This window comes from Cervus canadensis, chromosome 30 (genome assembly GCF_019320065.1).
Source record: "Cervus canadensis isolate Bull #8, Minnesota chromosome 30, ASM1932006v1, whole genome shotgun sequence".
Lineage (NCBI taxonomy): Eukaryota > Metazoa > Chordata > Mammalia > Artiodactyla > Cervidae > Cervus > Cervus canadensis.
Genome location: NC_057415.1, coordinates 31,533,129 through 31,558,680, shown reverse-complemented (window position 1 = coordinate 31,558,680; position 25,552 = coordinate 31,533,129). Strand labels below are relative to the sequence as shown.

The window sequence follows — 25,552 nt, the reverse complement described above, 5'->3', positions numbered from 1 at the left end:
AGGGGGTGATTTTATGCTACCATCTACAACAGTGATTCTAAGCTTCTCAGGAGGGCAGATCAGAGAGTCCTTTTGAGGATCTGGTGTGAACTATGGACTTAAAGGCAATGAACATGCCTACAACATTTTTTATATAATCTCTGAGCTTTCAGGAACCACCTTAAATTCTTCCATGGACACTCTTAGAAGATCCATGGACCTCTGGTTTAAAAAAAAAAAAAAAAGAATCTCTGGAACCTAGAATATTGGAGGGAGGCAAGAAAGAGATGAGAGAGAGTGGTTTTATGAGGCAGGAAGCTCAACCTAGTTATTAATGCAAGAGACTTGAAGTCGGGGTCCCTCCTGCTCAGCCCGGGCACCACCACCTCTCCCCTCCCCCGACCTCCCCAGCGGCTGTGCAGACTGCCCATTCTCCACACTGAGAGCTGCCCTGCCTTAATTCCCCGCCACAGTTTCTGGCAGAAAAGGCACAGGCACCAATGAGGCCCCTCCGTGGGCATGAGCTACCTCTACAATGTTTCTCCCACCCCAAGGCTTCCTCTGACCAATACATAGCCAGCCTTCAGTCCTTCTAGAGTGGTCACATAATATGAGGAGCCAAGTCATTGGAAAAAACCCTGATGCTGGGAAAGATTGAAGGCAGGAGGAGAAGGGGGCAACAGAGGACGAGATGGTTGGATGGCATCAACAACTCAATGGACATAAGTTTGAGCAAACCCCGGGAGATAGTGAAGGACAGGGAAGCCTGGCATGCTGCAGTCCATGGGGTCACAAAGAGTCAGACTCAACCGAGCAACTGAACAACAAGAGTGACCCTCACAGGTCTCCCCCAGAAGGGGCTTGTCTTGCATCTGTGTACGGTAAGCATCTTATCAATCCCTTCTGGCCTCCGACAATCATGTTGAAACTGCTTTCTATTCTAGGTGGAAACAATAAAAAAAAAAAAAAAGAAAACAGGGATCAGTTTGAACAGAATAATAAAATGATTTGTCTGCCATCACCTTCAAATGGTTAGGCTCTATCCTGTCAGGCATCTTATGAACAGCCTCCAGGATTCAAAATCCACTTTCCAAAGGCCTGCCCCACTTTCCTGCTTCCACCACTGCTGGCTGAAGTCATCTGACTTCCATTTTGGAACTTCCCACAAGAATTCAAGCTCGGTCCAAAACCTCTCCAGCCTCCAAGGAAAATAGACCATTGCTGAATTAAAGACACTGTTAGGTCGGTTGGAGCCAAAATAAATGGAGCCAGCTTTTCCTTAATAAGGGGGAAGCAGCCTTTCCAGGGTGGTGACCTAATGAGGCACAGGACAAATGGGTGTCAGGTTTCAAACCCCAGCCCCTTGGAAAGCCAGGCAAAAGATATTTTCTTTCAGGAGGAGCTTCAACAGGCTTGGAGGCAGCCTGGAGGTTTCACACTTGCCCTCTGAGCAAGTGAAGTCCTAAATTCGATAATCCTATTATTTAAAAAACATTGTAACAGCCCTTGTCCGTAGAGGAAACATTTATTTGGTAAGAATATGACCACTGATGGAAAAAAATGGGCAATTTAAGATACTCTTTTGCCGTTTTACTTTAATAGGGGTACAAACTACTATTTTCCCAAGTTATAATAAAGCAGGAACAAATTGAGTTAAGCAAAAAGTTGAAAGTTTCCAAGTTTATTTCTAAATTAAATGAAGGTCTAAGGAGTATTGGAGAGAGCAGTTTGAATTTGAATATAAAAGGTGGTTTTGTTTGTTTGTTTTTCGTGGGTTTTTTATCTTTAATAAGCACTGATGTGATACTTTGTCCCTGGATCCCTTCTATTAGTAAGTGCTTTGGAAACATTAGCAAGTGTAAGCCTCACAATGACTCAAACAGTGAAGATTCCGCCTGCCAAAGCAGGAGACCCAAGAGATGCGGGCTTGATCCCTGGGTCGGGAAGATCCCCTGGAGAAGGAAATGGCTATCCACCAGAAGATCCTGGTGAGCTATAGCCCATGGGGTCACAAAGAGTCAGATATGACTGAGCAACTAAACACACAGTCCTCAGCACAGTCCTATGAAGGCAGCACTATTATTACACCCATTTTACAGATGAGACACCAAGACACAGAGAGCTTCTGGTCACACAGCTCAAAGGAGCAGATACAATAATATCAGGTGATCGGCTCATGCTGCTGGAAGAGAGTATCTGTGTGGGACTATTTAAATGTTGGGAGAATTTATCTGTATAAATAATATGCATTTAAAAGAGGTGAAATGATTCCTTTTGAGGTACTTAGAATATTATCTTCTCTGAGGATTAAGACCTCAGATAACGACAAAAGGGGGAGAATGCTAAGTCAACTTCTTCCATCTTTCTCCTTCCTTTCTTTATAGAAAGGGCACACATATTGGGCACATACTCCATACCCAAGCATCATCCCAAGTGCTGGGGTTCAGCAGAGAATGGGACAAAGAAGCTGCCTTTCTGAACTTCCAGGGAAGGGAGAGAGACAGAGAGACGTTAAATATAGAAAAATCTATAATCTAAGTCCATCCTAAAGGAGATCAGTCCTGGGTGTTCATTGGAGGGACTGACGTTGAAGCTGAAGCTCCAATACTTTGGCCACCTGATGTGAAGACCTGACTCATTTGAAAAGACCCTGATGCTGGGAAAGATTGAGGGCAGGAGGAGGAGGGGATGACAGAGGATGAGATGGTTGGATGGCATCACCAACTCAATGGACATGAGTTTGGGTAAACTCTGGGAGTTGGTGATGGACAGGGAGACCTGGTGTGCTGTGGTTCATGGGGTCAGACATGAACTGAACTGAACTTCAGAAATATTCCAAAGAAAAGCACATTGAAGGGAGAGTGGTATGCAGATGAAGGAGTGGCACTCCACCAGAGACCTGAGTGCAGTGAGTGACAGAGCCACGAGAATACCGAGGGAAGAGCATTCAGAGCCGAGGGAACAGCACACGGGAAGGCTCTGTTCCATGAGTGTGCTCAGATCCACTGGAGGACCACTGAGGAGACCAGTGTGACGGGGGCCGGAGGGGCGAGGAGTCGAGGTGTGACAGAGGAGGCCAGAGAGTGATCCAATCAGATCATGGCCTTGGGAGGGTTTAGACACGCTGTGACGGGATGTATTTACACCTTAAAAAATCAGTGACTGCCAGTGACGAGGGAGAGAAGATGTGAGCAGATCGGATGGAGGACAATGCAGGATTCCTGCAACAGAACAATGGAATGGCAGGACAGTAGTAGACAGAATAATGACCTCAAAGATGTCCGTGCCTTGGTCCCTGCAGCCTGTGACCGTGTCACCTTACATGGAAAAAGGGACTTTGGTGGCATGAACATAGGTGGGCTCTGATGGAATTAGTGCCGAGACAGACCCGGGAAATCTTCACTCCAGGGCTGGAGGAGAGGCAGGGGACAAGGATCCAATGTCAGCTAAGGGGAGGGGATGCAGACCCCATGGGTTCAACTCCCCAGTTTACAAAATAAGAGTATAAACATGGGAAAATTGCATAATTTCTCTAAGATCAGGCTCCTTTGATCAGAAAAGGAAATTAATAGTGACTAGATGGTGATTGCAGCCATGAAATTAAAAGACGCTTACTCCTTGGAAGGAAAGTTATAACCAACCTAGATAGCATATTAAAAAGCAGAGACATTACTTTGCTAACAAAGGTCCGTCTGGTCAAGGCTGTGGTTTTTCCAGTGGTCATATATGGATGTGAGAGGTGGACTGTGAAGAAAGCTGAGTGCCGAAGAACTGATGCTTTTGAACTATGGTGTTGGAGAAGACTCTTGAGAGTCCCTTGGATGGCAAGGAGGTCCAACCAGTCCATCCTAAAGGAGATCAGTCCTGGGTGTTCATTGGAAGGACTGATGCTGAAGCTGAAACTCCAATACTTTGGCCACCTTATGCGAAGAGTTGACTCATTAGAAAAGACCCTGATGCTGGGAGGGATTGGGGGCAGGAGGAGAAGGGGACAACAGAGGATGAGATGGCTGGATGGCGTCACCAACTCGATGCACATGAGTTTGAGTAAACTCTGGAAATTGGTGATGGACAGGGAGGCCTGGCGTGCTGCAATTCATGGGGTTGCAAAGAGTTGGACATGACTGAGCGACTGAACTGAACTGAACTGAACTGAACCGGTAAGGGTATTCTGAGGACAAAAGGACACAATCCATGTCAAGCCCTGTGCCTGGCAGGTACTAAGTGCTCTCATAAACATTGAGTGGCAGCATTCCTGTTAAGAGCATTGGTCCCAGGAAGTTCTGGGGTCAAAATCAACTCTATATTTACTAAATGGGGGACCCTGGGTGAGGTACTTAAGTTTCCTCAATTTCATCCCAGGTAAACTCAGGTTAATATTATGTACCTTAAAGGGTGCATGGGGAGGCCTGTGTTGGCTTTTGTTACTCTGGTGATGAAGATGATAAATAATGCATGCCTTCTAAAATTGTAATTAATGTTGATTCCAGATCTTAGGAATCATAAAATATGAAGGCATCCTATCCTATCCTATCCTAAAGGATAGGTTTGTCATGTAAAATATAAGTCTTTGTAAAAGTATATTTGGGATCCCCAGGTGGCTCAGAGGTAAAGCATCTACCTGCCATTGCAGGAGATGTGGGTTCGATTCCTGGGTTGGGAAGATCCCCTGGAAAAGGAAATGGCAACCCACTCTAGTATTCTTGCCTGGAAAATCCCATGGACAGAGGAGCCTGGTGGACTACAGTCCAAGTAGCCAAAGGGTCACAGAGTCAGACACGGCTGAGCAACTACACAACAGATACTTAAGTGACTCACAAGTTTGCCTCATCAATATGCAGTGAAAGGACAATGTAACATGAACTACATGCACAGTGAGTGAAGATGCTCTCAGCTCTGCCTTCATCAGCGTGAATTCACAATGCTTGTGAAGCCATCTTGTTTACCCGGGCAGCGAGGGCCTCTGCTTACGACTTAAACCTTGCAGTGGACTACTTGGAGAAAATCTCAGTGAGCTTTCAAAAAGATGCAGATGCCATCTTGGAGACTTAAGAACTAACTCCTACACCTGTTAGCTGGCTCAGATTTTAAACCCCCACCCCCTCCCCAACCTGGTCTGACTGTAGGTCTCCAAGCCATTCCACCTGGGCTGCATCAAGAGCCAGGGACTTCGGCACTTACCGATGACTGGAAAACCCTCAAGTCGTCTATGCCAAAAACAGAGGCAACAAAACGATGATCCCCGCTCAGCAGTGTAATTGACTCAGCAGTTCAGACACAAACAAATGGCCCTTTTGTGGGCAAGATGATGACCCAGAACTCTGAAATCTGAAGAGCTAAGTGCTAAATGTGCAGTATTTCCTTAAATGCTTCTGAAAGGACTCCTGGGACTGTAATGAATGTTCATTTGACGTATCTTAGCTAGGAAGTCAGAGAAAGCCTGCCTGCCTCTCCTCCCAGGGTCTGGCTGAGTTTGTGAGGGATAGGGGAGCTTCCAGGAACTAGGATGTGATGGCCCTGGGTGTAACCAGCAACCACATGGCCTCTGTCACAATCAGTCCTGGTGCTGACATCAACCCCCCGACCAAGCTGCAGGTCTCATCTGCTTGGGCTCAGGGGTTTACTCCAAAGTCTCACTACTCCTTGTGTGGTCTGTGGACAGCAACAACCATGTCAATGTTGACATGCAGCTTCTCACTGGCCTGAAACGTACTGAATCAAAATCTGCATGTTTATAAGATTCCCTGGTGATCTTTGGGCAGATTCAAATTTGAGAAGCTGCGATCTAGGGCCAACACAAAGGTCCATATAGTCAAAGCTATGGTTTTTCCAGTAGTTATGTCTTATAGATGTGAGAGCTGGACCATAAAGAAGACTGAGCACTGAAGAATTGATGCTTTTGAACTGTGGTGTTGGAGAAAAGTCTTGAGAGTTCCCTGGACAGCAAGGAGATCAAACCAGTCAATCCTAAAGGAAATCAACCCTGAATATTTATTGGAAGGGCTGGTGCTGAAACTGAATTTCCGATACTTTGGCCACCTGAGGTGAATAGCTGACTCATTAGAAAAGACCTGGATGCTAGGAAAGATTGAGGGCAGGAGAAGGGAGCGACAGAGGATGAGATGGTTGGATGGCATCACTGACTCAATGGACATGAGTTTGAGCAAACTCCAGGAGATGGTGAAGGACAGGGAAGCCTGGTGTGCTGCAGTCCATGGGGTCGCAGAGTCAGACAAGACTGAATGACTGAACAAGAACAATCTAGGGCTGACTGGGTCTTCACTGTGACAGTGTAGTAGACCTGGGCTGCTTTAAAGTAACACCCATCCCTGGGGCCCCACTCCAGACCAACTGTAGTAGCATCTATTTTCAAATTTTATTATGCAGCTTGGATTGAGAGCCATTGATCTAGAATTTCACTGATAATGATGATGATAGCAAAGATGGCAGGTAACCTGATCAAGAACCTACACATGTCAAACTCTTGTTATCACTATATTAACTCATCCCAGTCCTACAAAGAGGTACTATTATTTTCTCCACGTCAGAGATGAAGAATTAAGAAACCATCTAAGGTTACAGAAGGTGGATGTGGCAGAGTGAAATCTGTGCTTTTAACCTCTCCACAAATCACTGAGCCTGCCACAGATTGACTTTATCAGAATCTCTGGGGGTGAGGCCTAGGGAGTCACAGTCTAAACTTCTGCAATAGCTGAATATTTTTCATACTAGAGTGTAATATATGAGAACCACAATTTATCTACTCCCTAAGGGGCTTCTTTAATTTAGGACTTTGGAAATTGAGATGAATCAGAATACTCTAGGGAGCTGTGATGAATTTTCTCAGTAGTTACTTTGGATATTATGTACTGGAATGTTTTAACACATACCTGTTGGTAGTTTATACTACTCAGATACAAGCCTTGAGTAGTCACATTCAGTCCTCTAAAAACTGGTCAGATCTTTTAACCACAAATAGTCCCAGATTTAATCCAGGTTTCACCTTGTGGTTCCACATGATCCCTGACTCAACAGTTTTCCTTTACCCAGTTGTTATTCATTCATCCATCCATTCACCCCTCCATCCACATCTATCCAATCCATCCCCCCAATGTCATCCACGCATCCATTCATCTACATAGACATCCAACCATTTACCCATTCATCCATCTACTTATATATCCACCTGCCCATCCATCCTTCCATCCAACCAACCAACCAGTATTCAACACTTTACTGCCTGGCGTTGAGGTATACAGTTGAGTAAGGCACAATCCTCAAGAAGCAATGGAAACATTAAACATACCTTTACAAAACAATGAATGAAGTTTGATGACAGGGATAAGTTCAAGAGGCACTAGGGGTAAAGAGGAGGAAGCCAGTTCCTGGTATCTGGGGGTGCTGCTGGGGAGGGTCCAGGAAGACTCCCCAGAGGGTGGAAAATGAGAATAGAATATCAAAGGATGCACAGGCTCCCAGTAGGGAGGAGGATGGTCCATAGGGAGGGGACAGGCTGTGCAAGAGCCAGGAAGCATGAGAGAGTACCATTGTGTTTGGGACGCTAGAAGCTATCCTGTTTTGAAAAGGGATGTGCAAGATGGAAGAAGATGGGAGATGGCACTGCTGAGATGAGGCAGGACCAGGTCACAGCCCCGCTCAGCACATCACATGTCCTCCTGTGGGTGATGGGGAGCCACCAAAGGGGGAAAACAGGGGAGTCACTTTGGAAAGGTCACTGGGGCTACTTATTAAGAACAGATGTTTGGGTAAAGCCTAGAGGCAGGGGGACTATTTTCAGAGTCAGAAATGAGAAGTTCCTGAATTGAAAATAATAGCTATGACAACTGTATTGGATTGAATAATCCCTGGAAGATATGTTCAAGTTCTAGTCCTCAGTACTTGTTAACATGACCTTATCGGGAAACGAAGACTTTGCAGATGCAGTTAAGGATCTTGCTCTGAGGGCATCCTGTGTTGAGGGTGGATCCTAACCCCAAAGACTGGTGTCTTTATAAGAGAAAGGAGAAGGAGATTTGAGACACACGGACCCAGAGGGGAAGGCCAAATGAAGACAGAGCCAGAGACTGGAGTTAGGAAGCCAATCGACCAAGGGTCGTCGAGGATTCTGGTGATAGCCACCAGCTCCTAGGAGGGGGACATGGGACAAATTCTCCCTCAGAACCTCCGGAAGGAATCAACCCTGTTGACTCCTTGACTTCAGACTTCTGACTTCCAGAGCTCTGAGAGAATACACTTCCGTTGTTTTAAGCCTACTCCTCCCTCTGTCTGTGGTAATTTGTTGCATTTGCCCTAGGAAATTAACACAGCAACTAAAATCAACTACTGACTCTATGCCAGGCACCTGGTGAACGCTGCAGGGGGTGCTGGTTCATGTAGCACCCCCAGCATGCCATAAGGTAAGTCCTAGCAGCAGCATTCCCATCTATCAGGTGAGATCACTGAGGCAGAGGGAGGCTTGGTCATTCACTCAGGGTTCTAAACCAGTAGGTGGCTGGGCAGCTTTCTCACGCAGGCAGTCTGGGAGCAGAGCCTGAGCTTCCAGCTCCCTGGTCCCATGTCAGACAGATGGAGAGGAAGGAGTAGACTTGAGGAGGTGGGAAGAATGACTAGGGCATGTCAATTCACCGGGCATCTGGAGGGCAGGCCGGAGGAATCGAGCCTCCCAGATTTCAGGTGCTGGGGGGCCCCCATCCTCTCGTCTCCATCAGCCTCTGTCTTCCCTGCCACACCGCCCCCCAAGATGTCCTCACCTGCCGACTTTCGCCCTGCTCTTTGCACTCACTTCTCAAGAAGTCCTCCTTGGCTCTCCCCAGATACATCCTCAAAATGGTCCTACTCTTGATTCCCTGGAAAGTGGTCTCACTGCCCACTCTTCTCCGTGTCAGCTCTGGCTTTTCTTACATCTTTGAGCTCTCTCCCAGCACAGAAACTTCTTCTGATCCCAGATTCTCGTGTTTATTCTGGTCTCTGCTCTCAGCATGGGACGGGGGAGCCTGGTGGGCTGCCGTCTATGGGGTCGCACAGAGTCAGACACGACTGAAGCGATTTAGCAGCAGCAGCAGCTCTCAGCATCCCTGCCTCTCTCCTCCCACCATCTCTGTCTCCCTGTAAAATGAGGAGGCGAGGCATCCAGGTCATGGGCTGGGAGGAAAACCATGTCTTCCAAGGGAAAAGGTCACAGCTTCCTCAGTGCTGTTTTCTTCCTCTTTCCCTTTAAAACATTTCCCATTCTCTCAGCTCAAGGCTGGGACAAAAAAAAAAAAAAAAAAAAAGCATGCAAAAATACTTTTTGCTCCTTTATAATGACTTAGGTTTTTATCTTTTTTCCTGGACCGCAGTGAGTGAGTTACATGAGCCTGGGTTACAACGATAAAGCACAGAATCTACTGTGTTATTGCCATAGAGAGGTTACATTGCTATTTCAGGGGCTTCTCCAGTGGTTCATCAGTAAAGAATCTGCCTGCAGTGCAGGAGATGCAAGAGACACAGGTCTGATCCCTGTAAGGAAGACCCCCTAGAGAAGGGCATGGCAACCCATTCCAGTATCCTTACCCGGAGAATCCCATGGACAGAGGAGTCTGGCAGGCTATAGTTGATGGGGTTGCAAAGAGTCAGACATGACCTAAGTGACAAGCACAGCACACATTGCTATTTCAAGAAATAGCCAGCTCCTACAATTTCCTCTGTGGGTCTGCGATGGCAAATGTGCCAGTCAGCATAACTGATCAATTCATTTAAAGGTGGATTTTAGCATGATTCTACACATCTAGTATTAAAACAGACTTTTATTAAATACTCTGAGATGAAATTTCATTGGAAGGTCCAGGATATTAAAAAGATAAATATTTTAAATTAAAAAAATGGACACAGACCTACAACCCAGGTGCCACCACACTTCCACTGAACCAAGTTCATTGCCAAAAATGGAACCATTTCAGAGACATAATTATGTAAAAGAATAATGAGAAATCAAAGGCTCAAAAACTTCCCAGAGTTCCCTGAAATACTGTAAAGCTCCCTTTAGGAAGCACACAGGTTTATATGATATAATACAATGTTTTACATTGTTTATCCTTGTTCTCAGACATCATTTCACAACATTTTACCAAGTGGAATTTTCATCATTCCTGACATTTTCATCTGTTTTCAAACATTCAGATTGTTTTTAGAAAAGCAGTCATCTTATTTGGGAAGAAATTTGCCATGTACCCAAAGGGTTTGCCAGCAACTTAAGATACTGTAAGATTAGATTTTTCCTTTCATTTCTAGACTACTTTACATATAGCCTATTTTGTATTCATATATATCTAAGACACTAAATATTTACTAAAATCATTCCTAGGTATTCATATTAAGTCCATTTTACTTAAGGGTGACTTTTACTCCTCATGATCTAGCTATAGAACATAGTAAGGAATGATTAATTGACTCATGCTTCTGGAGTGGTCTTTAATGAACCCAGACCTTCACTCAAATGACAGACAATCTAAAAGAGAATAGCTGGAACTCACTTATACTCACTCAATCTGTGTGCTAGGATGACACCAAATCATAGGATTGAGAGATAATTTGCATTTTCCTTTGAGTAAAAACTGATACATTAAAATAAAAATGTAACCATTGGAAAACTCCCAGTGAGCCAGAGGGGAGGAATACTCAGTGTATTTGCATTGGGAAGATCAGAAAGATAGATTCCTCTTCTATTGGTTCATTTAACAATATTTAATGAGCACCTGCTATATGGTGGTCCAGGGCTAGCTTTTGGGTTTCTAGCAAATGAGTTTCTATGTGAATGCGGAAAGAAACTCTTCCCTGGGGAGCTGATGGGTCTTCCTGTCAACTCTTCCCGCACTAGACTCTGTGGGGAAAGGAGCCTGGAAAAAGCGACAAAACAAAGTCTTTCAAATCAGAGGTCAGTTCATTGTCGGTATTCCACTTACTAGGTAGGGTTCTGCTTGGGGACAAGTCACTTATAGAATCTGAACCTCAGTGTCCTCATCTGCAGAATGGGACTGATAACAAGCTATGAGATTGTCATGCAGATTACACAAAACAATGGGCACACTGGAAGTGCTCCTTGCAAAGTAACATTTTCAAAGTAGTAAAGAATATTACAAGAAATATTAAACTGCCTGGAGTTTCTGTCTCTCCCTCCTTCCTTTTCACCCCTGCCTTGTGGCCATTGCCTAACCACTGGTATGATTTTGGTGAGTTTTGGTATGATTTTGCTTTGTGGAATTTACTTAGGCTAAATCCCACAAAGCAATGAGGAAATTGTTTTCTCTGTGTTTAATTGCAAAGTACTGTGGCTGAAAGTGAAAATAGCCACACACAAAAAGTTACAGAATGAATGATTCCTGTTATGTGACATTCTGGATAAGGCAAAACTATAGGGTCAAAAATCAGATCAGTGATTGATAGAAGCTGAGAAGAATGGAGAGAGGGAATTGATGACAAAGGGGCCAAGGGAACAAACAATTTGTGAGAATGGAAATGTTCTGTATCTTGATTTTTCAGGTGATAACACACCTGTTTGTCAGCATTCACTGAACTGTATACTTGAAAAGGGTGACTTTTACTGTATGGAATTTATATCTCAATAAACCTGACTTTAGAGTCAAAGAAGACTGTGGCTTGGGACCATCAAGATTTCCTTTAAGAAAAAAATCTATGATCAGTACAGGAAATGAGCAATGCTCCTGGGAATACTCTTCTAAGAGACTGACTAATAAAGACAGACATTGATACTCCTCCTAAACAAGTTCTCCGGGAATTCAGAGGTCAGAGAAACATTCATCCAGGACACCAAGACATATATCATGGAAGAGATTGCATTTAAACTGGTCTGAAGAGTGCAATTAATCACTAAGTTTTTTTTTTCTTCTCTACCAACTACAATCAATAACTTAGTCTCCAGCCTCTACAAATTGCTCATAAATTTTACTGTAAGTTTGATTATTCTTCTATTCTAAAAGTTTGCACATTATAATGCATTTACCAGAGATTAAATGATTCACATTATCTTGCCCCTTAAAAAACCATCACAGTTTTGAGGCAACATTTCCTGAGTTTGCGGTCCATAGGAAATTGTTTTTACATGTCCACTTATAAATGTTCTTCCATTCAATGAAATGAAGAAAAGTAGAATGTCACTAGAGGAGACAACATGTCCTAGTGTAAGAGGTTGGAAAGGGGTCTGAAAACTTAGATTCTGTGACTCACAAGTGACTCTACAAATCAACAAGAAAAAGATCAATAATCCAAAAGAAAAACGGTGAGGGGAGGGTGGTGGTGAAGGAAACTATGTAAATAGACAGTTCAGGAGAGAAAATACAGTGGCTCTTAATCATATAAAAAGATGTTCAACCTCAGCATAATTAGTCAGGTGGTTACTTCTCTTAATATGCACTCCTATGAATTGGTGAGACATGATCAACAGTCCCAGAAAAAAAAAACTGGGCAAAGTAAATGAATACAGTTCATAGAAGAGAAAGTACAAATAGCCTTGAAACATATGAAAAGATGCTTAAACTCACCCAGGCTAAAAGAAAGGCAGATTAAAGCTGCACTATTTTGTACTCATAGGGCAGGTTAAAAAAAAAAAAAAAAAGGTTTACTAAGTTTGTTAACACAGTACAGGAAACACCCTCATTAGAGAGTTTAGGAAAAATCAGCTACTCCTGGGACAACCTTTATGCAGAAGCATTCAGGGATGTCTATTAACATTACAAATCACTATGATTTGACCCAGCAATTCCTCTTCCACGAATCGTATCCTACAGCTCATCCATGTGCAGAATGATCTGCACCATGTTATTCACTGCTGTTCCTCCTTGGGTTAAATGAGTTTTTATACATCATCCCAGAAAACACTACCCGACTGTCAGAATGAGAAAGCTCTTTATCGGCTGATGAGAGGCAATCATCCAGATATATTAGAAATCCAGACTCTGAGGCTCCCCTCCAGAACTCTGGAATCAGAATCCTCAGGATAACAAAACCCCCAGATGATTCCTATGCACCGGAACGTGTATGAAGCCCTGATCCTTCTGCTTCCTACTCATGGTCACTCCAGGCTTGACCTCCTTCCAGAATTCTTCTCTTACTCTACCTTCCTTCTTCCCTAATCTACACTGAAGGCCTTTCCTGGTTGACCATTATCCTATGTGTTTCTCTCCATGTCATTTGCCACATTTTAATTTTCTGGCCTCTTCTTTCACCCCCACCAGGAGATATTCACTGCTCACAGTACCTAGCATAAAGCCTGGTAATAAGTAATAGATGCTAAGTAAATATCTTTTTGAATAGACAAATGGATGAACCAGGCCAAATAAAAGTAGGAGTGGAAAAGTCTGCTGAGTGATCTTTCTGCCATTTACTTTTTCTTAGATTCTTCTTCATTCTGGAGAAGCTGCCAACCAACCAAGGAAGAACAGGGAACCCTTGAGAAAAGTTCCTCTCCCGTTACTGCCCCAGGCCAATAGCTGCAGGCATTTGAACAAATAAGTCTTCCAGCTCTTTGCTTGGCTATGGATTCAGCTCAGGTTAGAAGTAAAAGCTTTGGGTTCAGATGACATCTTCGAAGGGCCAAAAATTCCCTAGAAATCCTAGCTTCGCCTTGCTAGGCGATGGGTTTCTCTGAGTTGACTCAACTTTATTCGGGAGCATTGGCTAATGGCTGCTCAAATTGCTGCAAAATTCCAACCACACAGGGGTAAAGGGCCCTAGGAAAAGCCCGAGCACGTGGTGCATCAGAAAGGATTTACACGTGCATGTGACTTTCAGGAGTGAAATGAAAGGGTTGCTGGCCAAGTCACAGCACGCTGGAGTTCCCTCCAGAGGCTGGCTGCACTGATGGGGAAGGAAAGCAAACAAAAGAAACATTCTTTCTACTTGTGAGTGAAACAAAGATCCCACTGAGAAAACTGAAGTGAGCAGGAGAGCTGTTAAATCAACAGAAATGGGGGGCTGTCTGTGGAGGAGGCATCTGGTTTCAATGTAAACATCCTTAAAATGTTTCAAGAATGAATGTCCATTTGAATAATTTATTATTTAACCTTTTTTTTTTCTTATCATGGCTATTTAGGGCAGATTTAGCTTTGAAGATATCCTTCTATATGCTCAACTCAACTGGAGTTCCCACCCAGTTTAGACATTTTCTGAGCGGAATATTGAGAGGGGAACTAAACAGAGTTGCCTGGACAAATCTAGGATTGCCTGGATGGATGGAGGTATATTTTGAAAGAGTCACGTGAACATAGCACACTAAAGTAGACTGTACACTCTGCACAGGAAACCTGAAGGCCGGTGGCGGTGGGGCAGAGGTATAAGAGTCTACCTGCTCTGGTTTCTGTCTGGAGTTTCTTCAGTGGGAAAGAAATTTGTCTCAACTTGGCACTTACTCCTTCCCATCATGAACTGAATACAAAAAGTTCTGAAGGATGTTCTAGAAAAGAGGTTGCAAATTAGTGACCAAGACTTGCTTTGTTGGGACCAGATTATGTCTTTTTAAAAAATGTCTTAAATTGGTTGCCAGCATTTTACAAATTTCTGCATGGCAACAATTGGCTGGAGTCAAGTAAAATCCATCTGCTAAAGACCTTTAGAAAAGACACACAACCCAGTTTGCCCCAAGCCAACCATTCCCTTTCTCTAGTCCAAGTTCACACATCCAGGCTAGCTGCCTGGTATACATATACACACGTATACACACACACACACACACACACACACACACACACACACATGTGTGTACACACACATACAGCCCTCAGGATAAAAGGGAAATGAGATTTGTCTCTACTAGTTGGCTACCTTTGGGCATTCTAATTTAGGTACCTTACTTGGTTACTTGGTACTACATGATTATTTTCATATGACACAGAACATTTTATTTTCTCTGTTTCTTTCTCTTTTTTGCTATTTTCTTAACATTATACTCATGTCATGTCATCTAGCTGCTTAGTCATGTCCAACTCTTTGTGACCCCATGGTCTGCCATGGAATTCTCCAGGCAAGAATACTGCACTGGATTGCCAGTTCCTTGTCCAGGGGATCTTCCCAACCCAGGAATTGAACCTGGGTCTCCCACATTGCATGCAGATTCTTTTCCACCTGAGTCACTAGGGAAGACCCTACATTATACTACTTCTGCATAACTATAATAATGTTAATTTTTTATATATTTTTCTTTATTTTCCTTCTTTAACCAGGAACCAGCATGCTAATGTCAGGGGCATCTTTGTAAGTCATCTTTATCTTAAAGGTAAGGGAAGTAATAGACCGTTCTCTGGCATTCTCTTATTTCATGTGGCTCCTTTGGTTTCTTGTCTTTCTGTGCTTAAATACAATCATGTAGGGGTTTATTTACAATCTAGGCTTCTGGGTTTTTCTTGGTAACTCAGGAGATCTGTCAATATTGGCCCCACAAATCACTGTTCTGCACTCAGGCAAATTGAAGGAGCAATCTTCTCTCGTGGGAGCAATAAAGCTGTGTCAGTGATGTTTACCAGCCTGGAGCTGTCTAGGCTCTAAATGCCAAAGGGCAGCCAGGAATTAAAGCCATGGGCTCCAACGTAGGAACCTTTGACATTAGCCAAGGTGTCTGAATACACAGAGACAGAAACAGGTTGACTAGGGTTCTTAGGAACAGAAGACCAAGACTTATTTGCCTCTGAATGACTGCATCCTAACTGCAGTGCTCAGCCTGGCACCTTGTATAGAATTAGCGCTCAGAAAATATGTGTCAGATTTGCAAGCTGGAGATCACAGGCTGAATTCTAGACAACAGCAAAATGGTCCTGACTCGTTCTATAAGATTACCTAATACTTTAACTTTTATCATGAAAATATGCTGTAAAACTGAAATTTCTTAAACACTAGATTCCTAGGAAATAATTTTTTTTCCCCAACTGCGAAAGCACGTTTGCACTTTCTAGAGCAATTCACATATAGCTGGTCTTAGAAATCATAAAGCTCATGATATCCTAGATAAGGAAATCAGCTCCAGGTAAGGAAAAGACTTGCCCAAGAGCAGACCAGTGGCAATCTGGACAAGAACAATCTCTTAATTTCAAGGATTGTTTCCCAGCCCTAGGGCTTTGCCCAAGCCCAAGAAAGTGATTCTAAGGCAGGGTATGTGACCAATTAAAATAGTCTGCTGAAGAAACGTGGAGGTGGCCCAGTACATATTGTGAAAGGCCTGGGTTCTTCTGAAGGGCACCCTGACCTGTTAGGCCAACTCCTGCAAAGGCTAATGGGCAGCCCAGGGTGTTGCCATAGAGATGGCAATACAAAAGCTGTGCTGTGGCCTCACTCTTAAAGCAGATGGCCCCATTGTCCTGGGGGCCCTAAGAGGAAACACATCCCATCCCAACATCAAACTGCAGTTCCCCAACCCAGAGCATAAACCTGTCACTGCCAGTCATAATAAGACACACCACAGGACAACACATGGAGTCAGCCATTTAACTTACGAAACATCAGGACTCTATTTCTATTTTTTTTTTCAAGTCACTCAGTCATGTCTGACTGTTTGCGACCCTATGGAATATACAGTCCATGGAATTCACCAGGCCAGAATACTGGAGAGCCTTTCCCTTTTCCAGGGGACCTTCCCAACCCAGGGATCGAACTCAGATCTCCCACATTGCAGGCGGGTTCTTTACCAGCTGAGCCACAAGATATTGGTACAAAGAATACAAAAAGCAAAGGGTTTGCCATCTTGCAGACCTCCCCCGCCCCTGGTCCATTTTTCTTGTTCCTCTTATAGTACCTGATTGCTTACAGGCTCTAGTGCCCTATTGGGAACAAGGACCTGGGCAGTCTACATGCCCCTGGTGCAGAACAGAAGCTCAGCTCACCAAGCGCAAAATTAAAATTGCACAGGGGCTGGGCGTGTCTGCCTGGGCTCATAGCCCCGCTTCCCCCACATCTACCTGGTAAATATTTTGACTAACCTTTGGTGGAGCCATTTTGTGGTCTTGAAAATTACAGTGTTATAGTCTTTTAGAAATCAGAGGAATCTTACTTCCTAACTCAATATTTACTGGACCCTCCCCACAGGGGCAACATTTAGGGACATCATGTATGATTTTGTCTTTTACTTAGAAATGTTTCTCTGTGACTGGCAAGAAAAACTCCTTCATTCTTCAGCTCTTCTTATGATTTTGCATGATTGTGGATGGTTTTATATCAAAGTCTGCTTAAACCCAAAACACTGTTACCTAGGCAAATTTGTAAGGGATTACTCAGAAATGGAATCAAGTAGAATTTGAATACCGTTTCTGGAGTAGAGCATCTATGTAGGAAGGCATTTTTAATGACAGACCCAATACCAGAGATTTTTTTAAGTTGAAAATCAGTGTGGCAGCTTGACATCAACCACTTGTAGGTCAAGGGTTAAAAAAATGAGGCTGGTGAATTTGACCATTTTAGGTACACAGCAAAATAGACCTAGACTATTACATATTTAGTTCAGATGCCATAAACAATTTTTTAAAACTAGAAGATAATGGTTTGTAGTAGTAGTGGCAATCATAATAATTATGGAGCATTCACCTCAGCATTCAAGGCCCTCCACGATATACTGGTACCTTATTTCTGGCGTGATTTCCCGCTACCCACTTACACACGCTTTATTCCAACCAGACACATGCCTGTTCCCTCTTCCATGCTTTTTCTCTTGTTCCCTCTGCCATCTCTGCCATGCCCACTGAGCCTCACCCCATGTCTGTTAAAACCCTCATGGAGCTAGATGGCCTGGGTTTAAACTCTAGGCTCCTGTGAACCAGCTGTGTGACTTTAGACAAGCTTCTTAACCTCTCTGTACCCTGGTGTCTTCAGCTGCAAAATGAGGAAAGAATGCTACTACCTCATCGAGTTGCCGAGATGATTAAACAAGATACTAGCTCTAAGACACTTACAACAGTGCCTGAGCCAGATTTATGCCATCCTTCCTTCAACCTCCGGGGAATACAGTTAGTGCTTTTTGCTATTGGGCTAGAACCCGAGACTCTGCATGTGAGGACACTTCCCTATGGTTCTTTTGTTGTTGTTCAGTCGCTCAGTTGTGTCCGACTCTTTGCGACCCCATGGACTGAAGCACACCAGGCCTGCCTGTCCTTCACCATCTCCCAGAGCTTGCTCAAACTCATGGTCCATTGAGTCGGTGATGCCATCCAACCATCTCATCCTCTGTTGCCCCCTTCTCCTCCTGACCTCAATCTTTCCCAGCATTGGGGTCTATCAATATGGTTTTAATAATCATTAATTAACAAGGGTTAATAATTAATAAGCAAATTTATTTCTGTTAACTCTGACCTAAAGATTGAATTAAATTAAATGATTAAATATAAGCATATTAAACAACAAGGTCCTACTGTATAGCACAGGGAACTATATTCAATATCCTGTAATATACCATAATGGAAAAGAATATGAAAAAGAATATATTTACGTACAGCTGAATCACATTGCTGTACATCAGAAATTAACCTCATTGTAAGTGAACTATACTTCAATAAGATAAACTTTTGAAAACATTAGCATATGAGGTCAAGCACCTACACTGTACCCTGTATTTTACTCTTATTTCTTCCATATATTTGGGGCTTCTTGTGCGCTGTGCTTATTAACTAACTTACCAGGGTGAGGGGAAGACATTCTTCTGTGCTCTCTAAAAGAGAATTATCAGGCGAGCGTTTCTAAGTGACTCGTATTTCCCTCCAAACCTACTGGCATTCCCAAGTTTGTTATCAGAGAACGGGCTCAGAGACCAACAGTTGGAGGTAGATAGGACACCCTGGGACTGAGAGCAGAGTGGATTTTTTGCTGTCAACTGTTCCTCCCTGGCTGACACTCTAAGTGGTTGTCATTCCCATGTGCCGAAGAAAAATACCATAAAAGGCAAGGCTCGGGCAGGCCGTTAAGCAGTTTGAAGTGTTCCTCAGGGCTGTGAACTCTCTTGGGAAAGAGCTGCAGACCCCTGGCAAAGATTACAGCACACTTCGCAGCAAACTTGTGCAGTAACAAAGCACATATTGTTACCTCCGGACGCCGAGCTCCGCGGGCTAGTAAAAATACGTAGTATGCCTTTTTAATGGGGTGAGGGGAGTTGGCTTCCCTGGAACGTTTTGGATGGAGTCATAACACAAATAAACTGTATTCTGGGGTCTGAATTGAGGAAGCCCAGCGCCAAGCTGCGTGGTCACAAATGGGGCAACCAGACCATTTGTAAATAAAGTGCACGGGCCGGGGCGGCTTGGCTGCTCCACCTCTGCACGTTCTTTGGGGGAAAAGATGCCTTTGAAACACTTGCCAGCGGCTTCTACTATCAGCCACTTTTTCCCCTAAACGTATTTATTGTTTATAGCACAGATGATGTCTGCCCATTGCTATTGTTGCTAAAAATCTGGCACTGGAGTGACTTTTTAGACAACCTGGAGTGGGATCTAGCAAGACAGGAGAGGGTGTGCCTATTCTGACTGGTGCAATTCATGTCTGTTCCTTCTTGGAGCTAAGTCTGTACATGTCTGCAAATACACACACACACACACACATGCATACGGCCACTAGAATTGACTCCAGAGATCAGGGAAAAGGAGAAAGAAGGGAGACAGCATTCATTTTAGGCAACAAAAGTTACAAGGGAAGTGAAAACTTTGAACAATGAGCTCCTTTTCAAACACAGCCCATGGCTATCTCTGGTAAATGGTGGTGGTGGTGGTGGTTTTGTCGCTCAGTCTTGTCCAACTCTTTGCAACCCTATGGACTGTAGCCTGCGAGATTTCACTGTCCCTGAAATTTTCCAGGGTTGTGGGTGAAAAGTGAAAGTGAAAGTCTCTTAGTTGTGGCCAGCTTTTTGCAACCCCATGGACTTATACAGTCCATGGAATTCTCCAGGCCAGAATAATGCAGTGGGTAGCCTTTCCCTTCTCCAGGGGATCTTCCCAACCGAGGTATCAAACCCAGGCCTCCTGCATTGCAGGTGGATTCTTTACCAGCTGAGCCACAAGGGAAGCCCAAGAATACTGGAGTGGGTAGCCTATCCCTTCTCCTGCGGATCTTCTCAACCCAGGAATTGAATCAGGGTTTAATCGGGGTTTCCTGCATTGCAGGCAGGATTCTTTACCAACTGAGCTACCAGGGAAGTCTGATAGCAATCAGGGTTGGTGGGGGTGGGGGGGTGGGCAGCGCTAAATGATTTGGATCTGCCATCCAGCCATTTTATGTAAAGTACTTGCTAAAAGCTAACTCTTTACATTTTAAATGTAAAGCTAATTCTTTACATTTAAAGTACATGAAGTACTTTACATTTTCAGTTCAGTTCAGCCGCTCAGTCATGTCCTACTCTTTGCGACCCCATGGACTGCAGCATGGACTCCAGGCCTCCCTGTCCATCACGAACTCCCAGAGTTTACCCAAACTCATGTCCATTGAGTCAGTGATGCCATCCAACCATCTCATCCTTTGTCATCCCTTCTCCTCCTGCCTTCTATCTTTCCCAGTATCAGGGTCTTTTCAAATGAGTCAGCTCTTCGCATCAGGTGGCCAAAATACTGGAGTTTCAGCTTCAGCATCAGTCCTTCCAATGAATACCCAGGACTGATTTCCTTTAGGATGGACTGGTTGGATCTCCTTACAGTCCAAGGGACTCTCAAGAGTCTTCTCCAACACCACAGTAGGGCTCCGAAAATGGGCATTGTTGAAACCTGTGTTCACTGATGAGATTTTATTGAAGCCTTGAGTAAGCTCTCAGAAAAGGTGCTTGATGCCTAAGCTGAAAGGAGGGGCTGAGGGAGCGAAAAATTATTGCAGGGCTTAAAGGAACTTTTAAAGGGACACACAGACTTCATAGGAGTTCAAGGAGAAGAGGTCTTGTGCCCTAACTCTTCTGTGAGAGAGGAACAGAGCAAGAAGAGAATGCTGCTGGAGCCGTGAGGCCCTGCTGCTATTAGGAGAACATCTGGGGAGCTTATAACATTCCTGGAATCCCAGTTAACACCCTGGAGCAGATGATGTTAAAGGGGAAATACAGCCTTGGTTGGAGGGACTTAAACCAAACTCAACTGCTTCCTCTTTCTCAAGTGTGACGTTAAAATAATCAGTATTTTAGGCACTCTAGTCCTCAAAACATTTATGAAATTGTAAGATAATCAAGTCTAAGCAGGGACCTAGTAACTTCCTACTAATCGTTTCAACATAAAGAAACTGAGGCTCAGAAAATTGTTCCAGGCCATGAAGCTAGACAATGTCCACAGAGATTTTCAAGATAATCTGCTTTATCGGTGTGATCCAGAAATATGGTCATTCATTTTGCCTGCTGTGTGACAACCATATTCTTAATTTCAGTACAGAAAATTGTTTCTTCAGAGTCTTTACAAGGATTTCTGTTCTGGTTATTATTACCAACTCAAAAATACATACAGTTTTTAGGTTGGAAATCCATTCCTTGCCTGCAATATCTAACAATATCTCTCCTGCCATTTGCATATCTTTCCCCTATTCTCTGCATTTCGAGAGAGATTTCTAATTTATCTTCTCCAATAATGGTTCACTTCTGAACTGGTTCAGTTCAGTTATTTACTGCTTCTAATAAGGGTTTTAATACTGCTCTTGAGATTTTCGCTTTCAGGCATATTTTATCCATTTCTCATTTCCATTTTCATCTCATTCCTCCACATTCCAATGACCTTGTGGTTTTTCTATTTTTAAAGGCCATAGGGAACATAGACAAATGAGTACATTCACATACTAAACAAGAAAAAAGAGCCCATTTGTCATTTGCTGGAATTCATTCATTCATTCAGAATCTATGACATAACAAGCACCACGCTAGGTTCTAAAGCAAGATATGCCCCCTAAAGCAAGATATGCCCCCATATCAAAATGTATCAGGAAATAAACACTATAAACAACTATAATGCAAGGTAGAAAGTGTTACCAATCTTAAGAAAGGTTTAAATCTCAAAAGATATTATGAATACCACACATTTTGGGGGTCATTTCTGGTTCCTGCATTAGACAATTTTTAGAGGTCTTATTTTCCTCTAAACTTTTAAGATCAACGCTCCCTTTCTTGAGATCTGTGGCAATTTTTTCCACTGGCTCCAAGTCATCTTTTAGACTATTTATTTTTTCTGGATGACCACTTAAATAATACGAGCCCTCTCTTGACTTAGAGACAGCAATCATACATGGTATGGACTTAGCCTCATCTACACCCTCCCCCTTCACTTGTATGATGATCTCATGCCTACAGCTGGACCACAGGTGGATGTGCAGTGTCTATCCAAACTCCAGACTCTAACACAGCTCTGCTGTCCTGGGGGAGCATCTCCTCCTGCCTCCATTGTCTGTTTTTTTGAGATTCTGACTCAATGTACATGAAAAACTCCAACTCCAGCTTATAGAGTACTTCTAGAGTACTTCTGGGATAAATCTTTACTTCTTGAGCTCATGTAAGTCTGAATTTTTGGAACTATACTTCCTAAGATGCAATTAAACATGCTTCAAGAGAGGGAAAAAATATCCCTCCCTTTTTTCCATCCTGTTGAGTTTGGGGGAATTGTTAAGGTTGGGTGGATAGAGAAAGAAGGAAGGGTAAACGGGGAAACAGCTTTGTGGCCACTGAAAAAAGCAGGAGCCCCTCAGAAGTAGGAGAGAGGTACTGAGTTTTCTGGCTGAAATAAACCAAGGGTTTCTGTAAGAGGAAGACTCTGATAGGTGTCAAAAGCTTTTTTCCCCTCCCTCCACCTCTGCTGGATCTTGGCGATAGGCTGTCTGACAATCATCCTTTTCAGGGCTGTGGTGAGCATTCTTTCTTGTTTCTGAGTTTTTCTGGGCACTTTAGGAGACTTGGGAGAGCTGCAACCAGGCTGCAATCCAGATGCCAGTTCTCTGTTCCACATATGCTTTTTAATCTTCTTTACCCAAATAGGACAAGTAGAGATGGGAACAAAAATAGAAGCTAAGTTAACCATGCAAGGGGCCAGTATATGTTTATGTGGCATGGGTCAAAGAAATACATATAATCCTGCACACACATTAGAAATGCCCTATAAATCTGGGACTAACAAAGCTAGGGGAAATGATCATAGTTTGGGTGGGAGCCATATGGAACACAGACAAATGAGTATACCCATGCACTACACAGTGCAGGGGCCGGGATCGGGGGCGGGAGGCTAATTTGTCATTTGTTGGACTCCATCCATTCATTCACCAATTACTATGACATGCCAAGCACGAGGCTAGGTGTGAGGCTGAGGGTAAAAACCCAAGCAAGATACAGTCCCAGTTTTCAACGTCTGTGTGGATGTGTTTTAAGGCAGGCACATAAGCAACTAGTATACAAGGTGAAAAGTATTAATTGCCTTCAGGGAGCACTTCAAACCCTCCAGCAGCTTTCTTCTCACTTAGGGTGAAAACAAACTTCTGCAGAGACAATTCAATGGAAAAATCCAAGTTTAACCAACAGTGCTGAAACTATCTGCAGCTTATCCCCCCTTACTGTATTCACAAAAATTAATTCAAGGTGGATCTCAGAACTAAATCCTAAAGCAAAAGCCATAATCTTTCTAAACATGTCCATGACCTTGGAGTAGACCAAAATTTCTTACACAGGACACAAAAAGTACTAATCATAAAAGAAAAATGATAAAAAAAATTTCACACCTATTACAAATCCTACCTAGCCAAAGATGCCATTAAGGAAGTAAATCTGCAACCTGCAGGCTTTAATTAAAAAAAATAGAGGCAGATACATACATAGATAGGTGAGAGAGAGAGAAAGATCTGTGAAAGGAGTCTTACCAAAATCTACCTTTAAAACTGCTTCAAATAACAATGAAATACAAACACCTGATTTTAAAAGACTGAGCAAGACATACGAACATACACTTCATCTAAAAAGGATATGCTTCAATCATTTCTGACTCTTTGCAACCCCAAGGACTGTAGCCCACCAGACTTCTCCGTCCATGGTATTCTCCAGGCAAGAGTACTGGAGTGGGTTGCCATGCTCCCCCACAGGAGATCTTCCCAAGCCAGGGATCGAACCCATGTCTCTTATGTCTCCTGGATTGGCAGGCAGGTTCTTTACTGCTAGCAACATCTGGGAAGCCCAAAAAGGATAGGCAGATGCCCAAAAGCTCATGAAAGTGTGCTCAATATCCGTAGTCAGCAGATAAATGCAAATTAAAACCACAGTGAAGTGTATTTCAAACTGTGTTCAAACAATTAGAACAAAAACAAAGAAACCCACCTGACAATACCAAATGTAAGTGAGTATGTGGCACAACTGAAATTCTTAAACACTGCTGGTGGAAGTGTAAAGTGGCACATCACTTGGGAAAATGCTTTGGCTGTTTTATATAAAAGTTAAACATATTATCATGGGCTTCCCTGGTGGCTCATATGGTAAAGATATCTGCCTGCAATGCAGGAGACCTGGGTCTGATCCCTGGGTTGGGAAGATCCCCTGGAGGAGGGCATGGCGACCCACTCCAGTATTTTTGCCTGGAGAATCCCCATTATCAGCCTATGACCCAGCAGCTCCACTCCTATGTATGGGCCGAAGAAAAATGAAAACACATAACCACAAAAAGACCCATTCAAGTATATTCATGGCCTAACTCATAGAAACATAGGACAGATTGGTGGTTGCTGAAGGCAGGGGATAGGGGATGGGGAAATGGGTGAAGGTGGTCAAAAGGTACCAGAAAAAAAAATTCATGGCAATTTTATTCAAAAATATTTACTAAATACTCATCAAAACTATGGATAAGCTAACTGTGATGTATTTATTCAATGGTATATCACTCAGCAATGCATGCATGCTAAGTCACTTCATTTGAGTCTGACTCTGCAACGCTATGGATTGTAGCCTACCACGCTCCTTGGTTCATGAGATTTTCCAGGCAAGAATACTGAGGTGGATTGCCATTTCCTATTCCAGGAGATCTTCCCAAATGAGGGCTCAAACCTGCATCTTTTACATCTCCTGCGTTGGCAGGTGGGTTCTTTACCACTAGCACCACCTGGGAAGCAATGAACTACCAATAAAGACAACTACATGGATGAGTCTCTGGAACAATATACTGAATAAAAGAAATCAGACTCAAAAGCATACATACTACATAATTCCATTTTTTTTTGAAGTTCAAGAACAGTGATAAAAATCAGAACCCTGTTTACCTCTGGGCTGAAGGGAGAATTGACTAGAACATTGACTAGTTCATGAGAACCTTCTGAGATGATGAAATGTCCTACATTTGGCTTTGTGGTGGTTACAGGACATATATAATCACCAAAGCCCTTCAAAACAAATACTTGAGATCTCACATTTTATTATTATATGTAAATTATATCTCAAGTTTTATAACTTAACTTTAAAAAGGTGAAAGTCCCATTGTTTTTAACCTTTTTTTAAAGTTGGAAGATAATTGCGTTACAATACGATGCCAATTTCTGCCATACATCAACACGAAGCAGCCAGGCAGACACACGTCTCCTCCCTCTTGACCCTCCCTCCCGTCTCCCACCCCATCTCACC

General features: G+C 43.3%; 1 protein-coding gene across 3 annotated transcripts in view; it reads right to left on the bottom strand.

The window, feature by feature from the left end:
• PALM2AKAP2 (PALM2 and AKAP2 fusion) overlaps window positions 1-25,552 on the bottom strand; it is a 492,701-nt gene that overhangs the window by 367,820 nt on the left and 99,329 nt on the right. The gene's annotated exons all lie outside the window — the stretch shown is intronic.